Below are 27998 nucleotides of genomic sequence, written 5' to 3'. Positions count from 1 at the left end.
AAAAACAAATATTTTGCTGACTAAGTTTGTACTTAGTCTTTTATATTAAGAAGTTTTATCGGTACTTCTGTATATTCTATTCTTGCCTATTTATCTAGGACTTATAGAATAACTTAGCATTTTTATCCTTTGAAAATGCTTTATGATTCTTCTCATGGATTATCAACATGAGGCTTATAAAAGAGGGCCCTTTTATTTTATCGACACTTAATGAAGAAAACGTCTCAACTTCATAATGGTGTTATAATACGATGAAAGAAATAGGAATACACATGTTTTGTATGAAACAACTTTGACAAGTTTTTATTCATGAACTTTAACAAGTTTTTTTGACTATTACATGTATTAAAATACATCTATAACTTTCTCGTAACTGTTTTTCTTGCAACATATTTTTAAATAATATAAAATAAACAAGGTTTTCTTCATAACCTGTTTCAGTATATAGTCATGACCTTATCTTTATATATTAGGAAGGGTTTGAGAGGTGACTTCCTTTATGAGTTTGAAAGATGACTCTGTTGTTCTCATGGGAAAAAGACTATGATAAATGTCTTGTGTTTGTTGAACATGATGATGAATGTTGAAGACTTCGTAACTTCTTCTCAACACTCGTCTCTTTGTGACCGACTTTTGTTTGATATTCGTATCTGTTTTTCTACACATATCTGTGTATAATATGTAGTCCCCCAAGTGTTGAAGCGGTGAAGTATGAAGCCTCGAGCACTTGTTTATTTCTTTCAATTTGGTCCTTTTCCTGAAACAGAAAAATATACGGGACTCGAAGGTGCGATTATAGATGAAGACTGCCTAACTCGTGTGTATTTCCATCAGATTAATTGTAACCCTGGGCTAGGAATTTTACAATACTCCATTTTGCCTTGCAGGTTGTGACTCATCATTTGGCACGAGTTAGGGTTTTTTCCTAGCATCTAAAATAGTTAGTAGAACTTTAATAATTCAAAAGAAAATTTTAACATGGAGATACCTGACCGTGGGTACTTTCTCAGAAGTAATATCTCTTTAAATGGACGGCATTCCAATGTGAGGGTAAAACTTTGCCGTCCATTGTCTCCAACTCGTATGCTCCTTTTCCCGCAATGTCACGAACTCTTATGCTCCTTTTCCTGCAATGTCACGAACTCTGTATGGTCCTTCCCACGTTGGACATAGCTTTCCTGAATTAGTATCCTTTGCAGATTGGAACACTTTTTAAGTACGAAGTCCCCAATTTTGAAAAATCTGAGGTGTGCTTTCCTATTATAATATCGTTCAGTTACTTGCTTTTGTGTTTCCATTCTTACCAATGAAGCTTCTCTTCTTCCTTCAAGCAAATCAAGGTTGACCCGCAGTTCTTTATCATTAGATTCCTCCGTTGCCTGAACGTACCGTGTGCTCGATTCACCTATTTCAACTGGAATTAAAGCTTCCGCATCATAAACCATTGAAAATGGTGTTTCTCCAGTGCTCATTTTTGTCGTTGTACGATAAGACCATAGTACTCCAGGTAATATCTCAGGCCAATTACCTTTTGAATCCTGTAACCTCTTCTTTATGTTATTGATAATGACTTTGTTTGTGGATTCTGCTTGTCCATTACCCACTGGATGGTATGGCGTAGATGTTATCCTTTTAATCTGCCAACTTTGAAGAAATTCTATGATTTGAGCTCCTATGAATTGTGGTCCATTGTCACACACGATCTCCTTTGGTGCTCCAAAGCTGCATATTATATTTCGCCTTATGAAGTTTTTAACTTCCTTCTCTCGTACCTATTTAAATGCTCCTGCTTCTACACATTTAGTGAAATAATCTATGAGTACAAGTAGAAACTTTACCTGACCCTTTGCTTGTGGTAGTGGACCTACGATATCTATTCCCCATTTCATAAAGGGCCATGGGGCTATAACAGGGTGTAGTAACTCAGCTGGTCTGTGCATATTATTGTCGTATCTTTGACATTTATCATATTTGGACACGAAACTGTTTGCCTCTTCTTCCATCTTAGGCCAATAATATCCTGCTCGAATCAATGTTCTTACCAGTGACCTTCCCCCTACGTGATTTCCACAATGTCCTTCGTGCACTTCCCTCATCACATATTCTATTTGACAGGGTCCGAGACACCTTGATAGTGGTCCACCAAACATCTTTCGATAAAGATTTCCTTGATATAAACAATATCGAGCGGCTTTTTTGCGAAGCGCGTGAGACTTCCCTTTGTCATTAGGCACGGTTCTGTGCTACAAAAAAACAATAATTTCGTTTCTCCAATCCCATGTTAAATGATTAAAATTTACCTTATTCTTGTCAGGTTCGAGAACGGAATGAAATAAATGTATGACTGAAGCATTTGCGTCATTTGCTATGTCAGCTGCGGATGCGAGATTAGTTAAAGCATCTGCCTCCACATTCTCATCTCTTGGGATCTGCATTACCTTCTAAGTTTGGAATTGCTTTATTAGTTCCCGTACCTTTTCGAGATATTCTTGCATTCGAGTTTCCCTGGCTGTATAAGTCCCTAGCATTTGATTGACCACGAGTTGAGAATCACTCTTGATGAGAATCACCTGCAATTACAGCCTCGTACTCTGCTTCATTATTAGATATAGTATGACATTTTATAGCTTGCCTAATAGTTTCACCCGTAGTTGGTATGAGAACTATACCCAGACCTGCTCCTTTTACATTAGATGAACCATCAGTGAATAAAACCCAAGTCCCCGGGTTTGCACCATTAAAAACTTGTAATTCTTTTTCTGCTTCTAAATGCATCCCCTGACTAAAATCAGCCACGAAATCAGCTAGTACTTGAGATTTTATAGCAGTCCTGGGTTGATAAATGATTTCGTATTCACTTAGTTCTATAGCCCATTTTGCTAATCTTCCTGACAGTTCGTGTTTATGCAAAATATTTCGAAGCGAAAAAGCAGTAACTACAACAATGGGATGGCATTGAAAATAAGGTCTTAATTTTCTAGATGCCATGATCAAAGCTAATGCTAACTTTTCTAGCTGTGGGTATCACGTTTCAGCATCTAGTAAGGACTTACTTACATAATAAATAGGAGATTGTTTACCTCGGTCCTCACGGACTAAAACAACACTTACCGCAACTTCAGACACAGCCAGATAGATGAGAAGATTTTCTCCCACCTTTGGTTTTGCCAATAACGGTGGTTTTGAAAAATAAGCTTTCAAATTTCTAAGGGCTTGTTGACAATCTTCATTCCATTCAAAACAATCTTGCTTTTTGAGTGCAGAGAAAAACTTAAAACATTTTTCTGAAGATTTGGAAATAAATCTCCCCAAAGCTGCAATTCTTCCCGTTAATCTTTGAACTTCCTTTTTATTAGTAAGGATATCAGGGATTTCTTCTATTGCTTTGATCTGAGAAGGATTTACCTCAATACCACGGTTAGAAACAAGAAAACCCAAAAACTTACCTGATGCAACTCCAAATGCACATTTTTCTGGGTTGAGTTTCATATTAAATTTTCGCAAAATTTCAAATGTAACAGATAGATGAGAAATATGATCATGAGACTGCTGGGTTTTGACGAGCATATCGTCTATATATACCTCTATTGTCTTTCCTAAATGTTCCTGGAACATTTTGGTGACCAACCTTTTATAGGTTGCCCCAGCATTTTTGAGACCAAATGGAATTACTTTATAACAGTAAGTCCCCCTGTCTGTGATGAAAGAAGTTTTTTCTTCATCACTAGGGTCCATTTTAATTTGGTTGTACCCTGAATATGCATCTAAAAAACTTAAAAGTTCATGTCCTGCAGTTGCATCAATTAATTGATCTATATGTGGTAAAGGAAAAGAATCTTTTGGACAAGCTTTATTAAGATCTGTATAATCTACGCAGACTCGCCACTTACCATTTTTCTTAGGTACAACAATTGTGTTGGCTAACCAATTAGGGTACTTTACCCCGCGGATTGACCCAATTTTTAATAGCTTTTGGACCTCATCTTGAATCACCTGGTTTTTGAAAGCCCATTGCTTTCTTTTCTTTTGCTTTATTGGTGTAAAGGATGGGTCTTCGTTTAACTTGTGAGTCATCACATCCGGTGGTATTCCTGTCATGTCAGCATGGGACCAAGCAAAACAGTCCACGTTAGATTTTAGAAATTCAATTAACATACCTCGCATGTTTGAGTTTAAATTAGCTCCAACATAAACTTTCCGTTCATTCCAATGCTCAAATAATATCACAGCCTCGAGTTCTTCGATGGTTGTTTTGATATTTTCATTCTCCTCGGGTTCTTGAATTGTATCAGGTCTCGAGTCTAAATCTATTTTCTCTTGCTCAGCTGAGGTTTGATTGCTGGCACCTTCAACTGTTTCCTGTAATTGCTATTTTTCTTTGTTTACGGCGCTCGTATTTGTTACAGCGTTGATACTCCTGGTTGTTTGCTGATCCCCTCGAATTTGACAAATCCCCCACGGTGACGAAAATTTAACAACCTGATGTAGAATTGATGGAACAACATCCATATCATGGATCCAAGGCCTCCCCATGATTATATTGTAGGCCATTTCCATATCAACTACCTGAAATTTAGTTTCTTTAACAACACCTGCAGCAAAAGTTGTTAGAATTACCTCTTCTTTTGTTACCACACTTGAATTGTCGAAGCCTGACAAGGTATGCGCCTTGGGTATCATTTTGTCTTCAGCTTGCATTTCACATAATACCCTTAGTAGTATAATATTTACGGAACTCCCTGGATCAATCAAAACTCGTTTTACATTAGTATTTTGTACAAGTAAAGATATTACCAGTGCGTCATTATGTGGAGTTATCACTCCTTCGGTATATGCATCATCGAATGAAATACTTTCATTTTCTAAAACCTGTCGTACCCGTTTCCCATGTGTAATTGTTACTTTAGAAATCTTGTTGGAAGCTGTGTAGGTTATGCCGTGAATATCTTCTCCCCCACTTATCACATTCACTATTCTCTTGGGTGAAGGAGGCTTTGGTGGCTCTTGCCTATTTTTCATATAGGCTTGTTTACCTTTTTCACTAAATAACTCAGTGAGGTACCCTTGCTTCAATAGATGATCCACTTCACTCTGCAAGAATCTACATTCTGAAGTTTTGTGCCCGTGATCATTGTGGAATTCACACCAATGATCTGGATTGCGTCTATTTGGATTTGACCGCATCTCTTTTGGCCATCGTACCTTATCTCCCATGCTTCTCAAAACAGCCACGAGCTCGAAGGTAGTGACGTTAAAGTTATATCCGCCGAACCGTGCCTTTAAACTTCTGTCATCATCTCGTGACTCTTGTCTGTTCCGATCATTTCTGAATCTTGATGAAGAACCAGAGTCCCTGTTCCTCGATTTTTGATCATATTGCTGGCTATCTTGTTTTGACTGTGAGTCTTTTCCTGCAGGTCCCATATATGGATCGTACCTGTTTTTACCTGATCTTTTTTCGGTTTCTAATCTTCTGGAACCGCCCATTTCTTCATGATGAAACTTAGGTATGATGTCTTCTTCAATTCACAGCTTCGTATTGTACCTGTTGTAAACATCATTCCACGTGGTTGCAGGAAATTCTCGAAGACTTTCTTTGAGTCGTCTCGTGGCTTCAGAACTTTTGTCATTTAAATTACTTGCAAAAGCTATAGCAGCCCAATTGTCAGGCACACGAGGTAGAGTCATTCTTTCACGCTGGAATCTATCAACGAAGTTTCTAAGCAACTCCGAATCCCCTTGTTTGATTTTGAAAATATCTTCCATCCTTTTCTCAACCTTTTGTGCTCCCGAATGTGCTTTAATAAAAGAATCTGCAAGCTCAGCAAAAGAATTAATAGAATTTTCAGATAAAAGAGAATACCAGGTTAATGCACCCTTGGTGAGTGTTTCTCCAAATTTCTTGACCAGTACTGATTCAATTTCTTGTTTGGTCAAGTCGTTGCCTTTCACGCCTGTTGTAAATGCAGTCACGTGGTCACGTGGGTCTGTAGTACCATCATATTTCGGGATGTCAGGCATTTTGAACTTTTTCGGAATTGGAAGGGGAGCAGCACTTGGCTTCCAAGGTTGTTGTGAGTATTTGTCCATGTCTACTCCTTTTATTACAGGCGGAACTCCAGGGATTTGCTCAATACACTCATTTTGTTCCTTAATATGTTTCTGCAAGGTTAGTACTAAATTTTGCAAATAGGATTTATCTGACTGTGGTTCACTGGTGGTTCCTCCATTTCCAGAATTAACAAGACCAGAACGAGGATTCTCCAATGTATTATTATTAGGAGTTGGTGTGGGTGGTGCAGCAGGCAATCGATTAACTAGAGACTGAAGAGCTTTGCCGACCTGTGCATCAATTAGCTTTTGTAAAGCTTCATTTGTACCTCATTCAAAGTGTTCAGATTGTTCTTGTTGATCAGCACGGGATTCCGGAGTAGGAGTGCCTTCACGAGATTGATGTGGTAAATCCGGAGGGGAGGGAACCATGTCAATGTTCGGTTGGTCACATTGATTTTGATGGATTTGATTTTCATGGTTTCCCAATGTGTTATCATTGTTATTGTTGTTGTTGTTTGACATGTTGATAAAAGACGAATAAAACGTAGCTTCAAAGAAAAGATTATCAGTTTCCCGGTAACGGAACCAATTTGTTTAACCAAAAAGATGATTCTTTGGTCAAAGCTAAAGACAAATAGAAATTCGAGTTACTGATAATCAGGAGATGAAAAAGAAATAATAGACTTTTTGAGAATGACAAATAAGCAGTAGATAAGTTTGTATTTTAATGTAATGTTGATGGTATCCTCTTTCTTTACAAATGACCTGACCTCCTCCTTTTATAGTTGATCCTAAATAAAGGAGTAATACCTTAGTCTTAATGAGACAATTATGAGCAATAAATGACATTAAATAAGACGTTACACAATCATTCCTATTTAATACCAATTCTCTAACGTATTGGGTATTTAATATTGAATTTGGACTCCTTTTTGTCATCATATCCATGTCTTCTATGCCTTCTGATCTCTTGGCTTTAAATGGCCCAAATAGGTACGAAACTTGTATTATTCGAATTGCCTCTTGTGCCTATTTAGCTTTCCTTTCCCCGTATCTGTTGTCACTCGTGCCTCTTAACTGATCATCATGCTTTGACCATTTGACCAGTCCTCGTGTCATGCCATGTCACCTTCAATGTAAATTCAGTTTTTCCCAATACAGTAGTAAAATAGAAATTATATTATCAAAAATATCATCTCTACAACTAAGCCAATAGACCAACCTGCAAAAGGCTTGTCCATAGTTTGCGGCTCTTAAAATCGTCCGTTGTTGTGAAACATCAAATTCATGACCTGCTGCATCAATACACGCTTCAACAGCCTCGGGCAACGAAGACCGTATCAGCCTCAGATTCTCATCAGCCTGGTGAATGATTAGGTGATTAAAATTTTCCCAGAAGCTGAACTTCAAAATAATTTTTCTCTACTATTAGCTGTCACAAGACTAGTTTTTGTTAAGTTATTGTGTCTTGTAACTATTTTACTCAGTACAATCTTTGTACTAAAGACTATTTCATTACAAGAACAACAACAACAAACAAACCCAATGAAAATCTCACAAGTGGGGTCCGGAGAGGCTAGGATGCACGCAGACCTTATCCCTACCTTTGTGAAGGTAGAGAGATGTTTCCAATAGACCCTCAGCACAACTAAAGACTACTTCATTAATATGTTAAAATCTGTTACCTTCTTCACAAAAAAAACAATTCTTCTCTAGCATGTAAACTCAAGCATGGGCATCTGAGATAAAAAGTAGAAACTGTTGAAGTTTGGCAACTTCTTTGTCCCACATCGGTGGGCTCTTGAGTTTGGGGGGGGGGGGATTTCCCCCTATAAAAGAAGGCCTAATGTTTAGGATTTAAAGACACCTCTCATTTGCCTTCTCATCTGTTTAAGGCATTTGTATCTTCTCTCTTTCGTATTATTTCAGCACAATGTCTCCCCATCAAATGGTTTGGCTCTTTTTCACAACCTTGGTGGCTGACTCCACCCCATTGTGACACTCATGTACTCCCGCTAAGAAGCCCGACATAGGTCTTTCTTTGCGGTTGTCAAGGGACTCTCTTACCTAGCCATCTCAAGGGTTGCCAACTCAAGCAAGGGCATCTGATACCAATTGTTGCGGAAGCCAAATGTATATAGTGTGAATAAGTCACAACTACTATACCAAAAATTATGACAACCACCAAATAATAAATAAGACAATAAAACAACAATAAAGGGAACACCAGAATTTACGAGGTTCGACTAATTTTGCCTACTCCTCGGACACAACCAATATTTTATTCCACTCTAAAAATACAAGTGAAATAATACTAAAGAGAGAAGATACAAATGCCTTAAACAGATGAGAAGGCAAATGAGAGGTGTCTTTAAATCCTAAACATTAGGCCTTCTTTTATAGGGGGAAAATCCCCCCCCCCCAAACTCAAGAGCCCACCAATGTGGGACAAAGAATTTGCCAAACTTCAACAAATCTCCACCTTGGCAAAATTCCACATCTTCAATTTTCTCTCAATAACAAATTTTGGTTGTGTCTTCATCTTCAATCTTCAGTGTTCAACAATGTTGATCAAATCCAAACAATGTTGAAACTTGACCGCAGTCACCACCTTTGTCAGCATATCAGCAGGATTCTCCGTAGTATGAATTTTCTTCACCGTGACTCCACCTTCTTCTATGATTTCTCGTACGAAATGATACCGAACATCAATGTGCTTCGTCCTTGCATGATAAACTTGGTTCTTCGCTAATTGAATAGCACTTTGACTATCACAAAAAATTGTGATACCTTTTTGTTCAACACCAAGCTCCTTTAGCAATCCTTGAAGCCAAATTGCCTCCTTCACAGCCTCTGTAATAGCCATGTACTCTGCCTCTGTTGTAGACAAAGCAACTGTTGACTGCAAAGTAGACTTCCAACTAACTGGTGCCTTTGCAAAAGTAAACACATAACCAGTAGTTGATCTTCGTTTGTCCAGATCACCCGCAAAATCTGAGTCACAATATCCAACTACAGACTGATTGTCTTCCTGCTCAAAAACTAACCCGACATCTACAGTATTATGAATATACCGTAGAATCCACTTCACAGCTTGCCAATGCTCCTTCCCTGGATTGTGCATATATCTGCTAATAACTCCAACAGCTTGTGAAATGTCAGGCCTTGTGCAAACCATTGCATACATCAAGCTACCAACAGCATTTGCGTATGGTACCTTTGACATATACTCTCGTTCAGCTTCATCCATTGGCGACATAGTAGTACTTAGCTTAAAATGGGAAGCAAGTGGAGTACTAACTGGCTTAGTCTTGTCATCTATGCCAAAACGTTGAAGTACTCTCTTCAAATATTCCTTTTGAGATAAACAGAGTTTCTTTGAACGTCTATCTCTAATTATCTCCATGCCAAGAATTTTCTTTGCCTCACCCAAATCCTTCATCTCGAACTCCTTCTTCAGTTGAATCTTCAACTTATCAATTTCTTCCGAATTCTTGGAAGCTATCAACATATCATCAACATATAGGAGAAGATATACAAAGGAACCATCTTTAAGCTTGTGCAAATACACACAATGATCGTATTTGCTTCTCTTGTACCCTTGCCGCAACATAAACTCGTCAAATCGCTTGTACCATTGTCTAGAAGATTGTTTCAATCCGTACAACGATTTTTCAAGTTTGCACACCATATTTTCTTTTCCAGCAACTTTGAATCCTTCTGGCTGAGTCATGTAGATTTCCTCCTCCAAGTTTCCATGTAAAAACGCAGTTTTTACATCCATCTGAACTAGTTCCAAATCCAATTGTGCTACCAAAGCCAACATAATTCTAATGGAGGAATGTTTTACAACTGGAGAAAACACTTCATTGTAATCAATTCCCTCCTTTTGAGCATATCCTTTGGCCACCAATCTTGCTTTGTAGCGAACATCTACTTGGTTAGGAAATCCTTCCTTCTTTGCAAATACCCATTTGCACCCAATTGCTTTCTTTCCCTTCGGGAGATTGGCCAATCTCCATGTATGATTCTGATGAAGGGACTGTATTTCATCATTCATGGCAATCCTCCACTTATCTTCTTCTGAACTTTGGACAGCGTCTTTATAAGTAGTAGGAACATCATCAGCTACAATTGAGGTTGCACAAGCAACCGTCTCTATGAGACGAACAGGTTTCGTTATTGTTCTTTTTGGCCTGCTGGTTGCTATTGATTCAAGTTGTTGTTGAGGTTCCTGAGTTGGAATCTCCTCTACTGGCTCTCCTTCCAGAGGGTAATCTTCATTTGTTTCCTCCTCTGCTTCTTGTGTAGGAAAAATAAATTTTCCCTCAAACTCCACCTGCTTAGAAGCACCTTCATTTTGTTTGGTATCTTCTGTTACCTTATTTACCATAGCAGATTCATCAAAGGTAACATCCCTGCTGAATATTACTTTCTTTGTCATAGGACACCATAAGCGATATCCTTTGACTCCAGAAGTAATTCCCATAAAAATAGCCTTCTTTGCCCTTGGATCCAATTTTGACTCTGTCACATGATAATATGCAGTTGAGCCAAACACGTGCAAAGAGTTATAATCTACAGCAGGTTTTCCATACCATTTTTCAAATGGTGTCTTGCCATCAATAGCAGCAGATGGTAGACGATTAATGAGGTGGCATGCATATGTAATTGCCTCAGCCCAAAATTCTTTGCCCAAGCCAGCATTGGACAACATACACCGTACCTTCTCCAGCAAGGTCCGGTTCATACGTTCTGCCACTCCATTCTGTTGTGGTGTATGTCTAACAGTGAAGTGTCGGACGATGCCATCATTTTCACAGACCTTATTGAAATGATCATTTTTGTATTCACCTCCATTGTCTGTGCGAATACACTTGATCCTCCTGCCTGTTTGATTCTCCACCATCGTCTTCCATTTGAGAAAAATTCCCAGCACTTCATCTTTGTTTTTCATTGTATACACCCACACTCTTCGAGAAAAATCATCAACAAAGGTTACAAAATAGTGCTTCCCACCCAATGAAGGTGTTTTGGAAGGACCCCAAACATCAGAGTGTACATAATCCAAAATGCCTTTAGTATTATGGATCGTTGTACCAAATTTAACCCTTGTCTGTTTCCCTTTGACACAATGCTCACAAAACTCCAAATTGCAAGCCTTTACTCCTTTTAACAATCCTTGATCTGATAGAGTTTTCAAGGATTTTCCTCCAGCATGTCCCAAGCGCATGTGCCATAGCTTGGTTGTTTCTGCCTCTTTGTCGTCACTGGATGTCACTGTCGCTGTCCCAATAACTGTACTGCCACGATAGCGGTACATATTATTATTCTTCCGATTAGTATTCATTACCACTAGTGCACCGGAGTATACTCTTATCACTCCATTTTCTGCAATGATTTTGAACCCTTTTGATTCTAGGGCTCCTATAGAGATGAGATTCTTCTTCAAATCCGGTACAAATCGAACATCTGTTAATGTTCTGATCATTCCATCATGGTTCCTTAATTGTATTGAACCAATGCCATATGAGGTAAGAGGGCTGTTATCCGCTGTGTGGATGACTCCATATTCTCCTTCTTGAAATTCCACAAACCAGTCCCTGTTGGGACACATATGATAGCTACAAGCCGAGTCCATCAACCATATGTCTGATGATGTTGATGACTCTGTTGTAACTAATGAGAAGTCTGAATCATCACAATCAGCTACATTTGAATCCATAATGGCCTTTCCATTGTTATGTTTGGCCTTATTCTTCAACTTCGGACAGTCTTTCTTCCAGTGCCCTTTTTCTCGACAAAAGGCACATTCATCTTTGCTGGGTCTGGATCTTGACTTGGATCTTCCCTTCTTTGTCCTCGTTTGATTTTGAGGACGACCCCTCACAAATAGTGCTTCTCCTTCTCCGCCCTTCTGTTTTTCTCGCTTTCTTTGTTCATAGCTGTACAAAGCCGAACAAACTTCTCTGAGAGAAACTTCGTCATTTCCATGGAGTAGAGTAGTTTCAAGGTGCTCGTACTCATCAGGAAGTGACGCCAACAACATCAAGGCCAAGTCACCATCATCATAAGTTGTATCCATATTTTGCAATTCTGTGACCAACTTATTGAAACTGGTGATATGTTCATTCATCGTGGTACCAGGAACATAGGTGAAGTGAAACAGTCTCTTCTTCATGTACAATTTATTTTGACTGTTTTTCTTCAAAAATTTATCCTCTAGTGCTTTCCATAATTTACTTGCAGAAGTTTCCTTTGTGTATGGATATTTCTGCTCTCTAGCAAGGTAGGATCGAATGGTACCGCAAGCAACACGGTTGATAATTTTCCAATCTTCTTCTCCAATAACATCTGGTCTCTTTTCTTCAATGGCCAGATCTAGCCCTTGTTGAAAAAGGACATCTAGAACCTCGCCTTGCCACATCCCAAAATGCCCGGACCCGTCAAAAATTTCTACCGCAAATTTCGCATTTGACACAATTCTTGTCATAAGCGAAGATGCCAATGATGACGTATTGTTGACACTTGATGTAGATTCTTCTTGTTTATTGTCTCCCATATTTGACACAAATATTATTTAATAGCTGACGACACAAATCAAGATTATTTCCTTTCTGATGTAGAAGATCAGACTAAGCTGCAACCACAGAGCATACTCAGACAGAACCTTGACTCAGTTACCAAGATAAATCTTTTCTGATGTGGAAGATCAGACTATGCTGCAACCACAGAGCATACTTAGACAGTACCTTGGCTCTGATACCAATTGTTGCGGAAGCCAAATGTATATAGTGTGAATAAGTCACAACTACTATACCAAAAATTATGACAGCCACCAAATAATAAATAAGACAATAAAGCAACAATAAAGGGAACACCAGAATTTACGAGGTTCGGCTAATTTTGCCTACTCCTCGGACACAACCAATATTTTATTCCACTCCAAAAATACAAGTGAAATAATACTAAAGAGAGAAGATACAAATGCCTTAAACAGATGAGAAGGCAAATGAGAGGTGTGTTTCAATCCTAAACATTAGGCCTTCTTTTATAGGGGAAAAATCCCCCCCAAACTTAACTCCCAACCAATGTGGGACTTTGGCATTTTGCCAAACTTCAACAAATCTCCACCTTGGCAAAATTCCACATTTTCAATTCTCTCTCAATAACAAATTTTGGTTGTGTCTTCATCTTCAATCTTCAGTGTTCAACAATGTTGATCAAATCCAAACAATGTTGAAACTTGACCGCAGTCACCACCTTTGTCAGCATATCAGCAGGATTCTCTGTAGTATGAATTTTCTTCACCGTGACTCCACCTTCTTCTATGATTTCTCGTACGAAATGATACCGAACATCAATGTGCTTCGTCCTTGCATGATAAACTTGGTTCTTCGCTAATTGAATAGCACTTTGACTATCACAAAAAATTGTGATACCTTTTTGTTCAACACCAAGCTCCTTTAGCAATCCTTGAAGCCAAATTGCCTCTTTCACAGCATCTGTAATAGCCATGTACTCTGCCTCTGTTGTAGACAAAGCAACTGTTGACTGCAAAGTAGACTTCCAACTAACTGGTGCCTTTGCAAAAGTAAACACATAACCAGTAGTTGATCTTCGTTTGTCCATATCACCCGCAAAATCTGAGTCACAATATCCAACTACAGACTGATTGTCTTCCTGCTCAAAAACTAACCCGACATCTACAGTATTATGAATATACCGTAGAATCCACTTCACAGCTTGCCAATGCTCCTTCCCTGGATTGTGCATATATCTGCTAATAACTCCAACAGCTTGTGAAATGTCAGGCCTTGTGCAAACCATTGCATACATCAAGCTACCAACAACATTTGCGTATGGTACCTTTGACATATACTCTCGTTCAGCTTCATCCATTGGCGACATAGTAGTACTTAGCTTAAAATGGGAAGCAAGTGGAGTACTAACTGGCTTAGTCTTGTCATCTATGCCAAAACGTTGAAGTACTCTCTTCAAATATTCCTTTTGAGATAAACAGAGTTTCTTTGAACGTCTATCTCTAATTATCTCCATGCCAAGAATTTTCTTTGCCTCACCCAAATCCTTCATCTCGAACTCCTTCTTCAGTTGAATCTTCAACTTATCAATTTCTTCCGAATTCTTGGAAGCTATCAACATATCACGAGTTGCAACAGATACGAGCAGAGATACAAGTAGAGGCATGAGCAGATATTCAAAAGACTCAACGCTCGTACCTATTTATACCCAAAAATCAAGGAGAATGAATCTTACAGCACAAGAGAGTATAAATACAGTATTTAATAAGCATTAAATACTAAAAATGTTAGAGAATCTATATTAAATTACAATGATTATGTAACGTAGCATTTAATGCCTTTAATTATCTATAATGGCCTTATTATGACAAAGGCAAAACGTATATCTTTGAGATAGCTATAAAAAGGAGAGAATGGATCATTTGTAAGGACACGAAAGATCATCTGAATATACTGGTTTACTTTGTTTTTTTCTGTCTATCTTATTGTTAGCAAAAATCACTTTCCTTTATTCAGTTTTGATTATCAGTAACCTGTGTTCTTCTAAATTAAAGCTTTGACCAAAATTTCACTTTTTGATTAAACAAATTGGTTTCGTTACCGGGAATCTGATAATCTACTCTTTCTTAGCCTAACCTTTTTTGTTGCATCAACTATGTCGAACATCAATGACAACACCCAAGGAAACCAACAACTCCAGGAGAATCCACAGGATGATCACACCCAAATCCTTTCTCCACAAAGCTCCCCTCGACGGTCTCGAGAAGGCACTCCTGATGGATCTAATGCAAATAGAAACGCTCAATTTAAAAATGATGAAGCTATCAATGAAGCTTTGCGAAAGCTAATCACTCAACAGGTCAATAAAGCTCTTGAGGCCTTTGTCAGCCAGTTACCTGTTACACCACCCGCACCTACTCCAAATAACAACACTTTGGAAAACCCTCGTTCTGGGCTTGCTAATTTAGGCAGTGGTGGAATCCCCAGTGAGTCACGAGAAGGAGAACTAGGTAACTTAGTCAATTCTGATTTACAAAATTTAGTACTAACATTGCATAAATAGCTCAAGAAGCAAAGTAACAGCTTAGATCAAATACCTGGAGTACCACCCGTAATCAAAGGGATAGATATGAATAAATATTCACAACAACCTTGGAAGCCAAGTGCTGCTCCCCTCCCAATTCCAAAGAAGTTCAAAATGCCCTATATTTCAAAATACGATGGAAAAACTGATAGGCGTAAAAGACAACGACTTGACCAAACAGGAAATTGAATCAATATTGGTCAAAAGATTCGGTGAAATACTCACTAAGGGAGTATTAATATGGTATTCTCTTTTACCCGAAAATTCCATAAATTCTTTTGCTGAGCTTGCAGATTCATTTATCAAAGCACATTCGGGAGCTCAAAAAGTCAAAAAAAGAATGGAAAATATTTTCAAAATCAAGCAAGGGGACTCAGGGTTGCTTAGAGAGTTCGTGGATAGGTTCCAGCGTGAAAGAATGACGTTACCGCGTGTACCTGACAATTGGGCAGCTATAGCCTTTACTAGTAATTTGAATGAAAAAAGCTTAGAAGACATGAGGCAACAAAAGGAAAGTCTTCGTGAATGCCCATCAACAACGTGGAATGACGTTTATAACAGGTATAGCACAAAGCTAAGGATAAAAGAGGATATTATCTCACGGTCTCAAAAAGAGGAAAAGGTAAGTTCGAGACGGGCGAAAACCAAAAAAAGGTCTGGTAAAAACAGGTACGAACCATATATGGGCCCAGCGGGAAAATATTCATGATCAAAATAGAACAATTCAAGGTACGATCATAGATCGAGGAATAGAGAGTCGGGCTCATCATCAAGATTTGGGAATGATCGAAACATGCAAAAGTCGCGGGATGATGATAGAAACTTGAAGGCAAGATTCGGCGGTTATAATTTTAATGTGAGCACTTCCGAGCTCGTAGCTGTTTTAAGAAGCATGGGTGACAAGGTGCGGTGGCCAAAAGAAATGAGATCGAATCCAAACAGGCGCAATCCTGATCACTGGTGCGAATTCCACAACGATCATAGTCATAAAACGGCAGACTGTAGGTTGGTTGCTACAAGGCGAAGTTGATCACCTATTAAAACAAGGGTATCTCACCGAATTATTCAGTGAAAAGGTAAGCAAGCATACATGAAGAATATGCAGGAGCCCCTAAACCACCTTCTCCCAAAAGGATCATTAATGTTGTAAGCGGAGGTGAAAACATCAATGGTGTGACGTACATAGCAGCCAATAAAGTTTCTAAAGTCACAATTACCCACGGGAAGCGGGTGCAACATGTCTTAGAGGAAGAAAGTATTATGTTTGATGATGCAGATGTGGATAGCATATTATCTCCACATAACGATGCACTGGAAATATTTCTACTTGTACATGATACTAATATGAAATGAGTTTTGATTGATCCAGGTAGTTCCATGAACATTATTCTGCAAAGAGACTATGCAAGATGCAAGCTGAAGATAAATTAATACCAAAGGCGCATACTATGTCTGGATTTGACAATTCCAGCGTCTTGATGAAATGGGAGGTAATACTTACTACATTCGCAGAAGGAGTTGTCAAAGATACAAAGTTTCAGGTGGTAGATATGGAGATAGCTTACAATATGATTCTCGAGAGACCATGGATCCACGATATGGATGTCGTTCCGTCGACCTTACACCAAGTAATTAAATTTCCATCACCATGGGGAATATGTCAAATTCGTGGGGATCAACAGACATCCAAGAGCATCAACTTTGTAGCAGATTCAAGTACGAGAAATGAAGAAAAATAGCAGTTACAGAATCCAGTTGAGGGTACAACAACGCAAACCTCAACTGAACAAGGGCGAACATATGTGGACTCAAGGCCTGATGTCATTCAAGAACCAAAGGAAAACGAAAATATCAAAACAACAGCTAAAGAACTGGAGGCTATAGTATTATCCATACAATGGCCTGAAATGAAAGTCTATGTAGGGGCCAATTTAAGCTAGGACACGAAAGGTAAGTTGATTGAATTTTTGAAAACTAACATGGATTGCTTTGCTTGGTCCCATTTTGATATGACAGGGATACCACCAGAGGTAATGACTCACAAATTAAATGAAGACCTATCATATCCGCCTGTCAAACAAAAGAAGAGAAAGCAAGGAACTTTCAAAAATCAGGTGATTCAAGATGAGGTCCAAAAATTACAAAAAATTGGGTCTATCCGCAAGGTAAAGTATCCTAATTGGTTAGCCAATACTGTTGTGGTACCGAAAAATAATGTTAAATGGCCAGTTTATGTAGATTACACAGACCTTAACAAAGCTTATCCTAAAGATTCTTTTCTATTACCACGTATAGATCAACTAATTGATGCTACTGCAGGATATGAAGAAAAAATTTCATTTATAACAAACAGGGGGACTTACTGTGATAAAGTAATGCCTTTTGTTCTCAAAAATGCGGGTGCAACATATCAAAGACTAGTGACCAAAATATTTCAACAATATTTGGGAAAAACTATGGAGGTCTATATAGACAATATGCTCGTTAAAACTCAACATTCAGGGGATCATATATCACACTTGTCTGATACGTTTAAGATCTTGCAAAAATTTAATATGAAATTAAATCCTGAGAAATGTGCATTTGGTATTGCATCAGGTAAGTTTTTGGGTTTTCTTATTTCTAACCGTGATATTGAAGTGAATCCCGCACAGATTAAGGCCATTGAAGAGATCCCTGACATGCTTACAAGTAAAAAAGAAAGTGTAGAGGTTGACAGGAAGAATTGCAGCCTTGGGGAGATTCATTTCCAAATCATTAGAAAAGTTCTTTAAATTCTTTTCAACTCTTAAAAAGAAATATCAATTCGAATGGACTGAGGAATGTCAACAGGCGCTCAAAAATTTGAAGACATACTTATCAAATCCGTCGTTGCTCGCAAAACCCAAAGTTGGAGAAAGATTGCTCATCTACCTTGTTGTCTCCGAAGTAGCGCTAAGTGTTGTGTTAGTTCGTGAAGATCAAGGTAAATAATCTTCGATTTATTATGTCAGCAAATCTTTATTAGATGCGGAGACGCGGTATCCTCAATTGGAAAAGCTTGCACTTGCACTAATCATGGAATCTAGAAAATTAAGGCCTTATTTTCAATGTCACCCTATTGCTGTAGTAACTGCTTATCCATTACCCAATATATTATACAAGCATGAGTTGTCAGGTAGGTTATCCAAATGGGCTATAGAATTAAGTGAATATGACATCACATACCATCCTAGAACCGCGATAAAATCTCAAGTGTTAGCAGATTTTGTCGCTGATTTTAGCCAAGGAATGCAATTGGAAGCAGAAAAAGAATTACAAGTGTTCAACGGATCTAATCCGAGAATTTGGACCTTATTTACTGATGGTTCATCTTATGTAAAGGGTGAAGGCTTGGGAATTGTTTTGGTACCACCTACGGGTGAAACCATTCGACAAGCCATTAAATGTCATTATATAACTAACAATGAGGCAGAGTATGAAGCTATGATTGCAGGTATAGAACTAGCACGAGAACTCGGCATTAATCAGATTGTGATCAAAAGCGATTCTCAGCTCGTAGTTAATCAAATGCTGGGGACTTTTACGGCCAAAGAAGTATGGATGCAGCAGTACTTAGAGAAGGTACGTGATCTAATCAGGGAATTCCAAACCTGGAAAGTTATGCAAATACCAAGAGATGAAAATGTCGAGGTGGACACCCTAGCCAATCTCGCATCTGCAGCAGACGTGGCAAGCAATGAAAATGCTTCCGTAATTCATTTGTTTCATTCAATACTCGATCCAGACAAAAATGAGATAAATTTTAATAACTTTACCTGTGATTGGAGGAACGAGATTGTTGCTTTTTGTCGTAGGAACCATCCCTGAAGACAAGAAAAAAGCTCACGCGCTTCGAAAAAAGGTTGCTTGATATTGTTTAAAGCAAGGAAATCTTTATCGAAAAATGTTCGGTGGTCCCTTAGCAAGGTGCCTCGGGCCTACTCAGATGGAATATGTAATGAGAGAAATACACGAGGGGCATTGTGGGAATCACGCCGGAGGAAGATCATTGGTAAGAACCATGATTAGGGCAGATTATTATTGGCCTAAAATGGAAGAAGAAGCGGAAAGTTTCGTGGCTAAATGTGATAAATGCCAAATATACGGTAATAATATGCATATACCTGCAGAGTTATTACATCCGGTCATTGCACCATGACCATTTATGAAATGGGGGATGGATATCATGTGTCCACTACTACAAGCAAAAGGACAGGTAAAATTCTTGCTTGTACTTACTGACTATTTTACTAAATGGGTGGAAGCAGGAGCATTCAAACAGGTGCGAGAAAAAGAAGTTATAGATTTCATTTGGCAAAATATGATTTATCGATTCGGTGTGCCAAAGGAAATCGTGTGTGATAATGGCCCTCAATTTATAGGCGCACAAATCACAGAGTTTTTTCAAAGTTGGTATATCAAAAGGATTACATCAACACCTTATCATTCGGTGGGTAATGGACAAGTTGAGTCAACAACTTGGAGGAATCCAAAGGTAATTGGCCAGAATTGCTACCTGGTATTTTATGGGCGTACCGCACAATAGCAAAAACAAGTACGGGAGAAACACCATTCTCATTGGTTTATGGAGCTGATGCCTTAATTCCAATTGAGATAGAAGAGCCAAGCACGAGGTTTACACAAGTGTCAGAAGAATCCAATGACGAAGAAATGCGCATAAACCTTGATCTACTTGAAGGAAAAAAGGAAGCTGCATTAATAAGAATGGCAGCACAAAAGCAGGTCATGGAACGATACTACAATCTAAAAGCGTGTCTAAGATACTTCAAGATTGAGGACTTCGTGCTCAAAAACGTTTTTCAATCTACGAAAGCGGCTAATGCGGGAAAATTGAGTCCAACCTGGGAAGGACCCTACAGGATTCATAGTATCGCAGGAAAAGGAGCATACGAGCTGGAAACGATGGATGGCAAGATACTACCTTCACACTGGAATGTCGTTCACCTGAAGAGATACTATTTCTAAGGAATACCCACGGTCAGGTATCCATATTTTAAAATTTTATTTTTGAATTGTTAAAATTTTACTAACAATTTTAGATGATAGGCAAAAAGTTAGCTCGTACTAAATGATGAATCACGACCTGCAAGGCACGTGGAATAAATTAAAATTCCCGGTCTAGAGTTACAACTATTCTGATAGATATTCAGACGGGTTAAGCAGTCTTTATCTATAATCGCACCTCCGAGTCCCGTGTGTTTTTTCCTTTTCAAGGAAAGGACCAAATGAGAGGAACAATCAAGTGCTCGAGACTTCATATTTCAAAGCTCAAACACTTGAGGGACTATATAATATACATAGACATGTGTATAAAAAAGGCAAAGAAGATTGGGAAATAATCAAAGTTTAAGCCTGAGAAATTCACTCATTGAATGAGTTAAGTGCAGCGCAAAGTCACGAGCTAAGGCCAAACCTTATCATAGTTAGGGTAAAGGCAATGTACTGAAACGGGTTATAAGGAAAAACCTTGTGTTCAATTTCTTTTTTGAAATCTGTTATAAGGAAAATAGTTGCGAGAAAGTTATAGAAGTAATTCAAATACATGTAAAGTGTTATTCAAAACTTGACAAAAGTTCAAATAAAAACTTGTCAAAGTTATTTCAAGAAACATGTGTATTCCTATTTTTTGTCGTACATTAACACCATTATGAAGTTGAGACGTCTTCTTCATTAAGTGTCAAATATAAAAGGTCCCTCTTTTATAAAATTAATGATTAATTCAAGTATTCATGAAGTTAACAGAAGCATTTTTGAAGAATAAAAATGCAAGCTATTCAGTAAATCCTTAAAAATAAAGGCAAGAATAAACAAAACAAAAGTTCAAACAGCAACGAAAACTTCTTAATATTAAAAAGTTTAGACTAAGTAAGAACTTAGTCATAAACAAAAAGTTGTTATACAAAGTGCCCCATAAAAGGTCTAGGGACTTAACGTTTTCAACAAACCCTTACAAAGACCAAGGGTCACAATCACATACCACCAAAAGAAAAAAATACACAAAGGAATTCAAATAACATAAACTTTTCACTGAGAAGATGAAGGAACTGAAGTAGGGACATCAACAGCAGCAGGCTCAACTTGACTTGAAGGAGTATGGATACCCGTATCATCTTCAATATTTTTAGAAATTTCAGCCACTGGAAAAGAAAAATCTTGGTTTTGCTGAGTCTTATAATAGTCTATTTGATCTTGGCTAACTCAGATTTCAAGTTAAAATTCTCCTGGCTAACTTCAATGAGGGTATCATGAAGAGAATTTAAAAATCCCCAACTCACTTCAATGGAAGTTTTATCTTCAAGGATCTCGTAATCTCTTTCCCAGTCAGTAATTTCATTTCTTAACTTTTCATTTTTAGCCAAGGCAGATTCATAAGAAGCTTGAAGAGAAGCGTGGGAATTTTCTAAAGAACAAACCTTATCAGAAGATACCCGGAGGTCTTCTTGAGTTTGAGTCAAATTCTGCACGAGTTCATCAGCATATGCTTCTTTTTCACCTAAGAGAGCCCTCAATTCTCTAATTTCTTCACTTGCCTTGGACAATTGCTCGGAAAAAGAGGTTTCCAGATGATCCTTTTCCTTACCTGCTTGATTTGAATAAGCTTTTTCAACTGCCAACTCTGAAGTCAAAGCCCTTACCTGCTTCTCTAAGGTACTTTTACTTTCTTCTAATATTTCCACATCGATCTGAAGACTTTCACACTGTTCCTTCCAATTATCTGCCTCCACTTGGTAGTCACGCACTAGTTGCTCTGAGAGGGTAACCCTTTTCATCATCTCCGTGCCAATTAGATTGACCTAAAAAAAGATGGGAAAAAATGAGAATCCTGAAGATAGAAAAATAACAAAGTAAAGCTTGAAAAAGGAATACCTTTAAAGAAGCATGCACTATATCATTCATCAAGGTCACAGAACTATGGCTATCAAGCTTAGCTCTCTCAACTGGACCAATCAAAGGCTTTAGCCACACGTCAGCTTGACCTGATTTCCTTAAAAGGTTACCTTCAGCAGGGACTTCAATGGTAACTCGCCTCATAGCACCACTCCTACTTTAAGAACTAACTTCTGTGTAAGGAGCAGTTGAAGGAGGAGTAGTCGAGGGAGGAACTGTGGAAGCAGTCATAATAGCCTGGGGAGGAACGGTAACAGCCATGACCAGCAAAGGAGGAATTATAGGAATGGGAGTAGAAAAAGAAGCAAGAGGTGCTTCATCAGAAATTGGACCTAAATTTTCACCACCAAATCTGCGGTTAAAAAGTTGCTCGACTGAATCATGAGCAGCAACGAGAACTTCATCATCAGGGATCGTCACCGGGGATTCAATAGACTCAGTAAGAGAAATAGAACGAGGGGGTATGCTTCATCATCAGAAATGATTCGCCTACGAGCTCGTGGCCTTTTTACCAAGGAACCCCCATCTTCCTCTTCTTCAGAGTCTTGGTCACTAGCAACTTTCCTTTTTAATGAAGAACCCAAGATTATCTCTTGGGCTCTTTCCAAAAAAATATGGGAAGCTACGACCGCCTCAGCACTAATCCCTCAAACGGCAAATCCTGATAAAAAGAAGGATTAAAATAAGTTATGAAAAAAACAATAAAGAGTTTAATAAAAAAAACTCTTACCATGAGTTTTCACTTTCCAACCAAATCGTTGGAAAAGATTCTTCCAAGATCTGCCCTCCATTGGGGTTGTATTTAACAACTTTCCTACCCAACCACAGAAATTGGGAATTTCATCAACAATTCCCATGGTTGCTGGAAAAGAAAAGGAAAATTAGAATAATAATCATCAAAATTGAAGAAAATGGTACGAGAAAGTTATTAAAAGAAAACTCACGTGCAAAATTCCACTTCTCGGGGAAGGGAACATTTCCATCACCCACTAAACCAACAGTGGGGGTAGCAACAAACCTGGTATACCAGCCACGGTCTCTGTCATCTTCTGGACTGACCAGAACTCTTTTGCTCCTTGCTACTAAAGTAAAAACACCTTGGCGAAAGAGTCTAGGAGAGTAAAGGTGAATTAAATGGGCAAAGGTGAAAGGCACACATGCCATGTTAGTCAAATGCCTCAAAAAGGCAACAATCCTCTACACTATATGGCCAATTTGACTTAAACAAACATCGAAAAAACGGCAAAATTCGAGAATAACAGGATCAATAGGAGGTTTGAATCCTAATGTGAAAGGATACATATAAACAAAGGAAAGTCCAACTAAATAGGAGGTGATTATTTGATTTGCATTAGGAATTATGATAGGGAAGTCATGACTCCAATGACAGCCTTTACGAACTAAAGAAATCAAACCTTCTGTGATCTGAGTTGGATAGATATCAGAGGACACTTGGTTTCTAAGGGACTCTTTATCATTATAGAAAGATAGTTCCGTAGGAACTATTTCTTCTTCTGTAGGTTCACGAACAGGTTCAGATGGTTTCTTACCTCTAGAAGAAGACTTTTGAGAAAAAGAACCTCTGATTCTAAAAGAAGGACTGGAACTAGATGAAGGAATAGAAGAATCCCGTATGGATGAAGACCCTAAATTACAAAGTCTACCTCCTCTTCTTCTTCTGCTAAGGGCAAGAGGAAAGTTATCAACTATGAGGACTCTTCTAGGGTTAGGGTTTGATGAAAACATGATAGTACGAGGAAGAAGCAAACAAAAATTCAAGAATTGAATATTTAGAGAACTTTATGTGACAAGGACAAAGGCGAAAAATTATATTTATACTAAGAAGCAACCGTCAAAGGAAAAGGTGCAATAATGGAAAAGTCATAATGAGAACTGCCGCTTCGTAATTGGTGAAACTGTAAAAGAGCCTTAAAAAGCAATGCAAAGTCATAGAACCAATAAAAATATGTCACGTGTAATAAGCATTAAATGGAAGTGACAATTGAAGCGTCGATTCTACAATAGTATTAATGGCGGCAAAAATTCCCGCTTTAATAAAATCTACTTCCCAAATATTCAATTGATGAATAAATGGCAAGTGAGGGGACTATCTGTATTGGGAAAAATTGAGTTTACATATTTAAGTGATTGAAAGATGATGTGTCATGACACGAAGGTTGGTCAAAGAATGATGATTAACAAAGAGGCACGAGTTGCAATATATACGAGCAAAGGTACAAGTAGAGGCACGAGAAGTTATTCAAAAGACTCAACGCTCGTACCTATTTATACCCAAAAATCAAGGAGAATGAATCTGACAGCACAAGAGAGTACAAATACAGTATTTAATAAGTATTAAATACTAAAAACGTTAGAGAATCTGTATTAAATTACAATGATTATGTAACATATCATTTAATACCTTTAATTGTCTATAATGGCCTTATTATGACAAAGGAAAAACGTATATCTTTGAGATAGCTATAAAAAGGAGAGAATGGATCATTTGTAAGGACACGAAAGATCATCTGAATATACTGGTTTACTTTGTTTTCTTCTATCTATCTTTTTGTTAGCAAAAATTACTTTCCTTTATCCAGTTTCGATTATCAGTAACCCGTGTTCTCCTAAATTAAAGCTTTGACCAAAATTTCACTTTTTGGTTAAACATAATGTTTTCTATGAAAAATATGTCAATTGAAAATGTTACTCAAAAACCTATTTTATGTCATTGTATGATATTGGGTTAGGAATATAGAAGGAGGTAATTGTAGTATAGAATGTGAGAAATGATGTAGCATGGCAGAGTATTTATAGTAGGAATTGATATGCTTGCAGAGAGAATTGACTTTATCCAAAAGGCAACAGTAAAGTATTTTTCATTTTTTCTGCTATCCTCGTCAAACAGGGTTATCAATTACAATGTCCTAAGGGTATGCATCCCAGGGTACATATGCAGGTATGAAAACAAGTCTGGATGCAGAAGTAGATACATATTTGTTAGAAGCGGTAAATATGTGCACAAATGGACAAGTCTAATGATGCTCATTTTATGAAAATATTTCGAGACTGAAATAGGCAGTTAGGTCTTCGTCATTTCATAGAGTAAATACCAAAAGATATAGCCTACCTTGGCACTCCGCCTGTCAAAATGATCTAAGGTATCATAAAATAAAGCAGCTGGTAGTGTGCTACCAATTTGAAATATGGAGACAGTTGAATCTGGAACACGATGAAGAAATTCCATGCTCATGTTGGAGAGTATTCTATCCCCATCACATTCAGAAATAAGGAGAACTAGTTCATCATAAAAATAGCTGATAGGATCTCTAGGACCCACCATTAGAAGCTTATCATCCCAGTAGAGTAGTACACTGTCCAATCCATGTCATGCTAGTTGCTCAGGGGGTACGGTTGACTAGAAATATAAAAGTAGTAGCATGGTAAGCAAAGATTCACTGCTTTTTTTGGATAAGTTGGTAAACAAATATTCATCGATCCAGATGAACTAAAAATTCCAAAAGATGAAAATAAAGGGTGGCACAGACATGTGATATAAAATCCAACTAAAATAGCCAGAAATCATTTTTTACATGTGAAAAAGCAACAAATCAGATCCAATCGATGCTCAAATAAGTTATATGTGCATGGTAACTTACTTGAATTATTCTATCTAACAATAACGTGGTAAGACATCACGAAAAATCATTCTAGTTAGCCACTTAACATAATACAGAGCAAGTAGAATTTACTTAAAAGAATGCAGAAACGACAAGTTAGAGCATTGGGAATGAAATAACCTTCTCAAAAGTATAGTCGAAAATAGTGCTGGAGAAGCCAATAGACATAATAAGAAGCCTGTCATCATGTGTAAAAGCTGCCAAAAGCTTCCCATTCCGAGAAACCACCATTTTCTGTAGAGGCCCAATTCCAAGCCCAACTTGCTGAACACCATCCTCTTCCATCAGCAACACGTGATCAGCAACACCCATCAGTACCTCAACATTCCCAGACATAGTATATTGCGGCTCGATCACAGCCGTACATAATAGAAAATCTTCCAAACCAGTATCTGCCAATTTGATTGGTTTCGGGTTATTGAAATTGGGTATGCAGTAAACCTGAAATGCCTCATTGATACAAACAACACTATTTCCCTAGAATATGCATTCAACCATGCTATGAGTAAAATAGTCGGCGCCTAATATGAGCTGAGAATTTGGTTCAATTGACTAGGCGTGGATGTTGTAATGGTAAATAGTGTCGTCCGAGTGATGCAAACTAGGGTTTGATCGTCGGTCCATGACATTCCGATGAGTCAGTCGTCGGGATTCTTCCAGATAGTTTTGAAAATCTAAACGCCGTCAGAATTAAAGATACGGAGCTTCCGAAGTGCGGATTCGATGTAGAGTTGGGCGATTTTAGCGTCGTCATGGATGACACGATTGGACCACCGAAAGGAACACAAACGACTTTGTTGCGCTTGAGGTCCACGTGCTTCCATTGCATCTGGTAAAGTTCTGGTTTTCGGTAGTAGCAATTGTGGAGGACCTGCCATTATACGGCCACTGTGACTGCAGCCATAGGGAGATTGGGAGCTAAAATTTAACTTCTGATCAAAGAAAGATATCGTTAGATCAGAAACATTACAGAAAAGATATTTCAGCAGCATGGTCGGGTCCGGGGCAGCTCTGCTCCATGTTTACCTTTTTTGTTTTGTTTTCTTTTTTCTTTTTTCTTTTTTGTCAACTGCCTCATGTTTTCTTTGTTTTGTCGTTTTTTAGATCTATTATTCTTTTTATGTAATTTAAATTCTTTTGGGTGGAAGTGTCCAATGAATATTAGAGAGTGGAAGAGTTTTATGCGGAATTAAATTAAGGAAGAATAGCCTAAATGGCACCTATACTTGTGCCGCTTTGTCATCCTGGTCCCTGTATTCAATGAAGTTTCATCCAGACACCTCAACTCAGTCAAAACATATATTTTAAACCCCTTCGGCGTTACATGTTGGTCACTCGCCTGACGTGGAGAAAATATCATGTCCACATCAGATAAATCAATGCCACATCATCGACTTAATACACCTAAGGGAAAAAGTAATTGGAAAAATCAAGAAAAAAAAACCCTTCTTTTTGGAATATAAAGTTCAGAAAAGTGCGCCTTTTAGATTGAATAGGAGACCAAAATAAGAATGAAAAAAAAGAAAAAAATAGAAATATTTGCACATCGTTCCCTTCTTTCTCGTTGATGTCTCCACCCCAAAATTTCTCGCCAAATATCTCACCGGAAAAGCTCACCTTGCCAAATCTAACACCACACCAGTAACCTTTTACTTGCTCTCCTCTATCCATTGACTCATAAACGACAAAAGAAAACTTCCATCGCCTGAGACAGCTGCTACACCACCAGCGGAGTAGATCGAAAAAGGTCACCAACTACACATCGCCTCCAACTCCTCCCCACTATTCTTTCTCTCATCTTTTATCTCTTTCTCGTCGACTGAAACAAACCCCAAGTAGAAAACATCTATTTTTGTACACCAAAATTTCACTGAATCAAGAAACATTTGTTGGGAATCACTTGTGGTCACCAATCAAAGGGGCAGAGGAGAGAAACTTCCACTTCAGATTTCATCTCATACAAACCATCCGCACAAAACTTTAAGTCTTCTTCTCCAAAATTTTCACTTCGATTCAATTATTTTTTCCAAATTTATGTTCAAAATTATCTATAAAGATTGTATTTTTTTATGTATTGGTTACAGAAAGTTGAAAAAGATTTAGAATTTTGGTTGCTGAAAGGGGAGAAGGAGACATAAATTTTTATTGTTTTTAACCATGGAACAATCCCCCAAAATTTCAAGATATTCATAAGTCCAGGGAAAACGG

General features: G+C 38.0%; 1 pseudogene; it reads right to left on the bottom strand.

The window, feature by feature from the left end:
* The window catches only part of LOC104224615 (protein VACUOLELESS1-like), a 78293-nt pseudogene extending 51599 nt beyond the window's left edge, over positions 1 to 26694 (bottom strand).
* Between the last annotated feature and the right edge of the window lie 1304 nt (positions 26695 to 27998).

Source organism: Nicotiana sylvestris, chromosome 7, assembly GCF_000393655.2.
Source record: "Nicotiana sylvestris chromosome 7, ASM39365v2, whole genome shotgun sequence".
In the NCBI taxonomy this organism is placed as follows: Eukaryota; Viridiplantae; Streptophyta; class Magnoliopsida; order Solanales; family Solanaceae; genus Nicotiana; species Nicotiana sylvestris.
This window is presented reverse-complemented; position numbering and strand designations above follow the sequence as displayed.